Consider the following 8239-nt stretch of genomic DNA (forward strand, 5'->3'; position numbering starts at 1 on the left):
ACAGTATAACCATGTATGATAAATAATAATAGATCATTAAATGTAAGAGCATCGTTCCATCACAAGAATATGTCATATGTGGGAGCAACGCTCTATCACAAGCAATCCATCATATGTGGGAGCAATGCTCCACCATAAGTAATCCGTAGTATGTGGGAGTAACGCTCCACCACAAACAATCCATGGTATGTGGGAGCAACACTCAACAACAAAAAACCACAATGGCCAAGATATCTAGCTATCTAGCAAGGGACTACGTGAGATCACTCTACCATAGATCACTGTGGGCAGTTTAAAATATCAGGGTCCCTGTCTACACAAGATCACTCTACCACAAATCACTGTGGGTAGACAAGAAGTAGCTATCTAGCTACGAGACGCGCGAGATCACTTTACCACAGATCACTGTGGGCAGCCTAGGGTATAATAACCTAAGGATAAAACTATAAGTAAACCATTATATATGGGAGTGACATTCCACCACAAGAAAATATAAGTGACTAAGACATCTAGCTATCTATCTAGGGACCGCGCGAGATTACACTACCACAGATCATTGTGGGTAGTATGAAATGTCAGGGTCTCTGTCTCCACTAGATCACTCTACCATAGGTCACTGTGGGCAGACAAGAAGTGTTATCTAGCTACGAGCTGCACGAGATCACTCTACCACATATCATTGTGGCCAACCCAGGATACAACACTCACCGTTGGTTGGCTTTGACCTCAATCTCCAACAAAAGGGAGCCCTGGTTGATAGGAGACATGTAGATCCAGATGTATAATAATCACTGTCAACTGGCTCCGACTACAAGGGAACAATGATAATCAAACTAGCTCATACCACATGGGAGCAATGATTGTCAAACTAGCCCATACTATAAGGGAGCAATAGTCATCAAAGTAGCTCATACTGTAAGAGAGCAATTATCGTCAAACTAGCTCATACCACATGGGAGCAATGGTCGTCAAGCTAGCTTATACCGCAAGGGAGCAATAGTAATCAAACTAGCTCATACCGCAAAGGAGCAATGATGACGACATGCATATATACCACATAGGAGCAATGACCGTCAAACTAGCTCATATTGTAAGAGAGAATGGTCATCAAACTAGCTCATACCGCAAGGGAGCAATGACCGTCAAACTAGCTCATACCATATGGGAGCAATGGTTGTCAAGTTAGCTCATACCGCAAGGGAGCAATGGATGTCAGCATACATATAGTGCAATGATGAACATGATGTAAATAGCCATGATATTGATGTTGGTGCAATATCCCTTAGGTTAAGATTGACTAGGTTGACTAAGCTTGAGTTGACTCAAGCTTGAGTCTTGATATTTGAGTTTCAATGTTTGACAATATATGGGGATTGCAGGAGCAATCACCCGATTGGAGAGATTATTGGTGCACTCCCCTCTAGTCAAGGTTTGACCAATTTGATGTAAAGAAGAGTCAAGTAGGTCAAGGTTAACCAGTTACTTGACTGGGAAAATCCTAATTGGAGGTTAGACAAAAGCAAGTCTTGATAAGTGAAGCCAGGCAGTTAAGAAATCCTGGTAAGTGAATCCAGGTGAAAGACCTAGTGAGTGAAAATAGGTAGGTGAAAGTTCCAGTGAGTAAAGTTGGACGGTGAGAAAATCCTAGTGAGTGAAGCTATGTAAAAGTCTTGGTGAGTGAAGTCAGACAGATGAAAAGTCCTGGTGAGTGAAACTAGGCAGATGGAAAGTCCTATTGAGTGAGTGAAGCTATGTAAAAGTCTTGGTGAGTGAAGTCAGACAGATGAAAAGTCCTGGTGAGTGAAACTAGGCAGATGGAAAGTCCTATTAAGTGAAGCTAGGCAGATGGAAAGTCCTAGTGAGTGAAGCTAGGCACGTGGAAATCCAGGTGGGTCAAAGTTGACCGGACACCTGGTGTTGGGAAGTCCAAGTAGGTCAGAGGAGTGACCAGACACTTGGCACGAGGAGAAAAGTCCAAGTGGGTCAAAGGATTGACCGAATACTTGGCATGAGACGATAAGTCCAAGTGGGTCAAGGTTGATCGGATACTTGGCATGAGAAGAAAAGTCCAAGTGGGTTAAAGGATTGACCGGACACTTGGTGGAGAAGTCCCAACAGGTCAAGGTTGACGGAATCCTAGGCACGAGGAGTCCCAACATGTCACGATTAACCGAATGTTGGGTTTGGGAGCCCTAGACTTGACTCGGGCAAGCTAGAGTTGGTCAATTTGATCAAGTAATCAAATTAGACCAAGCTCAATCGATCGATTGGGCACAATGCTGCGACAAACAGCAACCCAATCGATCCCGCCAATCAATCGGTCGATCGATTGAGGGATGGTTTTCTCGCACGATCGCGAGAAAAGTTGAATCAATCGGTCGATCATTTCAGACATTTTCCAACAAAGCACAGAGACACTCTGAATCGATCAGTCGGTCGATTCAAGCCTCCCCAATCGATTGGGATATGACTGCTACGAATGAAAGCGCACAAAAGGCTTCTTCCTCGCAACGATTCGATAGCTCTTTACTCTCCACTCCTTGCAATTATTTCTCACATGTTTACGTCAATTCTTGAAGCTTCTTGGAGCAAAGTGTTGTTGCACTTCCATGGTCAAGAGGTGTTTCACACAAGAAGAAGAAGCACACAAGAAGAAGAAGCTAGCTAGGGTTTCATTTGTGTAAAATCTTGTAAGATTTTCTTTGTATTTGCTTCTTCTTTTCTTCTTGTTGTATTGAGAAATTGTACAAGGCTTCTCTGCCTTCGGTAGTTACTAAGGAGTGTTTTTAATAGTAGAGAGTGTGTCGTGTGTGGATCCTTGGATTGCCACCTTTTCTTGAAGTGGATACCAAGTAAATCTACAGGTCAGCATTGTGAGTTTTGTTTCGAGTTCTTTCCGTTGCATATCATCATTACGAAGCAAGCAAATGCAGTGGGACGAGCTATTCACCCCCCCCCCCAATCTAGGTACAAATCGACCCTAACAACTAATACAATAATCATCAATGCAACCACTCCCTCAACATAGGTACAATATAATCAATATGATCCTCCAATAGTACATACCAGACATGTTTGCACAACTACACAGATATAATCAATATGATATCTCCAATAATACACACCAGACATGTATGAACACTCAACATAGGCATAATGAACTAAATACCTCCAATACTACTCACCAGACACGTGTATACATACCACAACACAAGTATAATTGACAAGATACATCCAATACTACTCACCTACCACCCGTACACACATGACAAACATGTGTACACTTACAACATAAATATAATCATAAGATACTTCCAACCAAATATACTGGACACGTGTGTATATAACAACAAATGTATAATCGATAAAATACTTTCAATAGAACTACCTGACATACATGCCTACACAACACACAATAGATCCAGAAACATGATCCATCACTGACATATATCTATATGCATGAAAAGAACCAACATGTCTCTACCGACCACATCAATAATACGTAGCAACACCTATACATGTGTGCATACTATTATATGTATAATCAGCATGATAACTCCTATAATACACATCAACCTCGTGTGTGTACTACTACATAGGAATATTAAATAGTGAGAATATATAGAAAATAAAGAGATCATCTAAAAGATCAAACATATAAGTATCAAATACAGATAAAATACGGGTGTAGTCAAAGTAAAACAACCTAATCTATCAAATAATTCATGCACTAAGTTCAAAGAACTATAGAAGCTAAGGAAAAAAAATACCTGCCTCAAAATGAAGATCATCTTAAGCTAATCCCAAGCCAAGGTACCATCTCCAATAGTCAAAGCCCTGTATCCATGTGTACAATTTAGCAATCTTCGTATAAATCCATATAACTAAAGCTAATTCTCAAAACTAGTCAGAATGGCCCTGAACGTAACATGATCATCACCTAATCTAGATCTACATTCATGCACAAACCAATCCAAAAACTCACCCAAATCTGATGATGATCACTAGTAGCTCATGATCAGACGGTAACCCGCAGTCGAAAATCACTGGCGGTGCCTACTGCTGCCCACACCTCCACCTACTAACCTAATCACTTAATCAAAGAAATCTATCGATTAACCCTATAATGAAATACAAGATCAATTCACAACCTTACCCTAAAACAAAACTGCAACCCTTCAATGAAGAAATCCAAAGTTGCTATGGAGAAATGGAGCTCCCCACTCAGATCCGTAGCTGCTCATAAAGACCTTAAGCATAGTTGTGAGGAGTTGGAGCTCTCCTCTTTGAATCCATAGAGATGGCAATGCTCCAAAAGTCATCCTATTTGTGCCTAAAAGATACCAACGTTGGAGTGGATTGGCAGCAGTTAGCTGGAGGGAAAAGATCGGTGGTCGGAGGTGCGGCGCCTAGGTGTTGCGACAAGGAGGCTCAAATCCCCCCTCTTGGCTGACGGTCAGCTCGAGCAAGGCAACGACTCGGGGTGGAGATTGCTGGACAATCTCAGGCAATCAGAGGAGAAGATGAAGTGCTCGGTCAGCGGTGGAGTGGACAAAGTCGGCGAGCTCAGTTTATGGCATTGAGGATGATCGGGCTCGGGAGGAGATGACAACAAGAGAAATCTTCGAGTGTCTATAGCCAGGAGGGAAAAGATGGCAGCCAGATCGAACCTCGGGTGGTTCGCACCGGTGATATGAAGATCATCGGCGTTGATCGGGCGAAAGTGAGGGAGAAGGAGGAGTCGGCGCGAGAGGGAGAGAGAGGAGAGGATCGGGCAGAGTATTAGAGGAGGAGAAGGAAATCTAAGTTTCCTATTTATAACTTAGGTTAATTAATCTTAACCTTAGCTTAATAAAATCAATCAACTCCCACTTAATTGATATTTTAAACAGGCTTTCTTTGAGTCCAATCTATAGGATCGAAAGTGCTAGAGGGGTGTGAATAGCGCTCGTGGCTATTTCGTTCGTTTAAAGTAATCGAGTAATATGCAATGGAATAAAAGCAATAAAAGAAATGACACGTTGGTTTTACTTAGTTCGGAGCTTGTGACGACTCCTACTCCAAGGCTCGCGATCGTTGATCGCTTTCGGTGGACAATCACTATAAGCTCGGAAATTCTTTACGATTTCAAGTACAATATTAAAGTAGTAATAAAAATTATACCGACAACTAAGAACAGTAAACTTGAAGCTTCTGGTCATCGGAGTCTTGTTATAGCTTTGTAGGATCGTCCTTTAAGCAGCACACGGAGAAAAGATTACGAGTTTGTGTTGTCGCTTGTTGCTGGTCGAAGCAGGCATATATAGCCTGTTAAGGGCGCCTCCAACCCCCGGGTCAGTCGCGTGTGGATAAACCCTGCTTCGACGCTGCTTATCCTCCTGAGGGTGCCTCCAACCTGCATGGAGGGTGCCCTCGTGCTAGTGTCCAGGGCGCCTCCAAGCTCCATGGAGGCACCCTCGCGCCTTGCTGTGAGGCCGTCTCTACAAGTGACCTCGAGGCGCCTCCAAGCTCCATGGAGGACGCCTCGGGTACAGTTCATCCGAGGTAAATATGTCCAATTCGCTTCCTGCAAAATATGTTAGTCCCAGAAATTAACCATACCCTGCAAAACAAAGTTAGAACAATATAGACATGATAAATAAAGTATTTGACAGTCTCCGGACTATCCGGTTCTGACTTCAAATTTTTCATCTGAACCCCCTAGGTCGAACCGACGCCTACTGTTCCCTCGTCGGGGAACACGTCCTCACCTACTCCACTCAGGAGAATTTATATGTTGTCAGACCAGTCCTCCAGACTGACTGGACTTTTGCTCAACGATCGAGGCTCCAAGACTTTCTGCTGGACGTTCACTCCATGACTCGTCCAGTCTTCCACTTGGTTCGCGACACCAGGACTTTCCACCTAGAGTCCCCGACTCTAGGACTTTTACCCGAAGCCCTCGACCCGCCAAGATTTTCCACCTAGGGTTACCACCCCCTAGGACCTAGGGTTACCGCCCCCTAGGGTTTTTCCTTTGCCTAACCGCAATTAGGACTTTTCCTCACCTAGGGTTACCACCCCCTAGGACCTAGGGTTACCACCTCCTAGGATTTTCTACCTGCCTAACCGCAGCTAGGACTTTTGCCTAAGTACACTTAGGACTTTCCCGCAATCTCATCAAACTTGTTAGATAACAAGACAACCTAACTTCGAACCCTTTGTCATAATCAAAACACAGATTCGACTGTCGAATGCTTCCCACACCAACAATCTCCTCATTTTTTATTATGACAGCACAATTCATAGTTAAGTAAAACATAACAATAAAATGAAGGAATTTAAGCATAAGTATCATGAGCATAAAATAAAAAAACTTTGTGCTCCCCCTTATGCTCCCCCTTTTAAAAAAATTATTTAAATTCTTAACTTTCTTAACTTTGACTTCTCTCTCTCCCTTTGACATAAATCAAAAAAGCATACTAAGTAGAGAGAGGGTTGTAAAAAATTTTATTCTTTTTAACTTTAAGCTCCTCCTAAAGGGTAGCACTTAACGAAATTTAGTTTTGAAAATAATTTTTTTAAAAAAAACTTAGCTAAAGTAGAGATTTTTTTGAAAATACGTAGCTATTTAAAAAAAACTTAGATAAGTTTTGAAATTGTCATAGCTTTTCCAAAGAAAACTTAGCTAAATTTTTAGTTTTGAAAATAATTAGAAAAAATACTTTGATAAATTTAGTACTTAGCTTTCAAAACTTAGCTTTTAAAAAGACTTTGATAAATTTAGTAGTTATCTTTCAAAACTTAGCTTTTAAAAATACTTTGATAGATTTAGTACATAGCTTTAAAAATAAAGGTTTTGAAAAAAAAATTTAGTAAGGAGTACTCAACTTAAAAAAAGATTTTGATAAAAACTTAGTTTTTAAAAATTTTGATAAAAGCTTAACTTTAAAAATATTTTCTTGTAAAATACTTGAAAATATTTTAGCAAATACTTAGTTTCTGTCAATGATAATTCATTTTTACAAAAAATTGAACTTCCTTTTTAGAAATATTTTAAACTTTTTGAAAAGTTTAACTTTGAAAAATAATGTTTTAAAAAAACAAAGATAAAAATTAATGTCTTAAATTTCTTTGCACTCCCTCTTAATTAATACCAAAATAATTTTTTAGGGTCATAGAGTCCAAGCATATAAATAAAAAATATAAAAGTTATTATTTATTTTCCTAATTTTCCATCTCACTCATTCTAGGTTATCAAACATGTTCAACTTATGAGTGTGTGTAAGACGGAGTTAACTTTATTTAAAAAATATTAAAATTTAGATTTAAAATATAAGTTTGAATTTTCAATGAGTTTGAATTTCAAGTTTTAAAATATGAGTAAACATTTAAAATTTTGAAGATTATGAAAATATATTAAAAGTTAATTAAGTTTAAAATTATAATCTTACATATTAAATATGATTTAAAATTAATTATCATTTATAAATAATTAAGATTTTGAAAATCTAAGAATTAATAATTTGAAATTTAATTATGATTTAAATATTAATAATCAAATAATTTTATTAAAATTAACTATGATTTTGAAATTATAATTTTGAAAATAATTATTTTGAAATTAATCATAAAAAATAATTATAATTTAATTATGATTTAAAAATAATTAACATTTTGAAATTAATTAATTTAACTTAATTGAATTAATTAATTTAGGTATGATTAACTATTTTAAACCTAGGTCCATCTCACCCTTTTCTAGATTTTCAATCAGGGAGCCTTAATAGATTTGTGAGATGGTTAATTTAATTTTTAATTTAAATTATCATCTAAGGATTGATTTATATTTGAGTTAGACTCAAGTTTATAGTTAGTCAATTAAATAACTATTTCAATGATTAACTTCTAGGCTGTGGCGAAACACTAGGCCTTCTTGGATATGAGATCATCCACCACTTCTAGACAAAACTTTTCAAAAAAATTGGATATTTAATTTTCTTTCTGAAACTCCTAGGTCTAACTAGTCCAGTGTGAATCAAATCTAGGTCCTTATCTAACCATTCTAAAGAAAATGATAATCCCAGTTAGCCTCATTGACTATCCCCGGGGGTGACCGGTCCGGCCCCACGGTAATTTCTCACCGGCCACCAGGATAAATCGGAAAGCGCGCGCGACGACCAGCCTAGACACCCAACATCCTAGATTATACAATTAATAATCATGATTGATATTTATCAATTTATTATATGCATGATCA

Source organism: Zingiber officinale, chromosome 7A (genome assembly GCF_018446385.1).
Source record: "Zingiber officinale cultivar Zhangliang chromosome 7A, Zo_v1.1, whole genome shotgun sequence".
In the NCBI taxonomy this organism is placed as follows: Eukaryota; Viridiplantae; Streptophyta; class Magnoliopsida; order Zingiberales; family Zingiberaceae; genus Zingiber; species Zingiber officinale.